Raw genomic sequence first — 1,170 nt, forward strand, 5'->3', positions numbered from 1 at the left:
TAAAGCATTTAGTGATTTATTGAAATTAAAGGTGTCTAAAAAGTAACAATATCAACTTTATAACTCTGTAAAGAGAATTTTATTTTAGGTTATGCGATAAAAAAATATTTTTAGTCTAAATTTATTTGGTCCAGCAGGCAAAGTCTTATTATTACTGGGGAAAAGTATTTGCACATTTACATATTTTTCTTCTTTGTCCTATTCGTGTTTCAGAAAAGAAATTAACAGAGAAGTTAATATATAAAGGAAGATAACCGTAGTAAATCAGAAGAGCATTTCTCAGATGATGATTTCATTTACTTGACGAAAACAGATGGTCCTATATAATAATGACCCTCTTCCCTTGTTAAATCAGATTATTTGATTGATTATTTGTGATTAACCACACAAGCTAAAGCTCTTTTCGCTAGCCTCATCCGAGCCTTATTACCCCCAGACCTGCAGAATATGAAAAAATAAATCATTTAAATGGCACCTGCTTGATGTGAGGTAGGGTTTTCTCAAAAAGCGAAACACCATGTTCCAATCTAAATGAACTCAACAAGAGATAAGATTTGTCTTCATTTTATTTAGTTTTTGAACAACATACAGATCATCTGTATTAAGAAATGGAAATGTCTTAAGAGGTGTATACAAAATGACAAAGTTTATCTCTGTCCAAGTTTTTTACATCGAACCTGCTGCACGCTTCATTTGGCAGTTAAGCTTTTTATTCATAGTTCAACAATGAGAAAAAAGACACTAACGAATTTAGCAAATTTCATGTCTTTCTGAAAATTCACATTTTGAATTAAAAAAGCTTCCTGGATGGGAAGTGAAACGTCTTCAAACCTGGAAACCGAGTCCAGTGGATTATTTCTAATTTTCTTCTTTTTTTTCTTCGAATGTCTTTCAACATTTTTGACTGGTGTTAATTTGCTTCACTGGTAAAACAATCTAGAAATAAGTAAGAACTTTCTTAAATTAAGTGTATTTACCCTTAATTTGAGCAGGTAATTGAGATAGTTTGCCAGTGGAATGAGTATTTCTACTCTTAAAATTAGGGATGCACAATATTGAGATTTTGGCCGATATCCGATATGGCGATATTTTAAAACTCATGTAGCCGATAACCGATATCGATACCGATGTTAAAGCTGGACAAAAATAAGTAGTCATTGAAAATAGCAG

Source organism: Cyprinodon variegatus, unplaced genomic scaffold (assembly GCF_000732505.1).
Source record: "Cyprinodon variegatus isolate N-32 unplaced genomic scaffold, C_variegatus-1.0 Scaffold140, whole genome shotgun sequence".
NCBI lineage: Eukaryota > Metazoa > Chordata > Actinopteri > Cyprinodontiformes > Cyprinodontidae > Cyprinodon > Cyprinodon variegatus.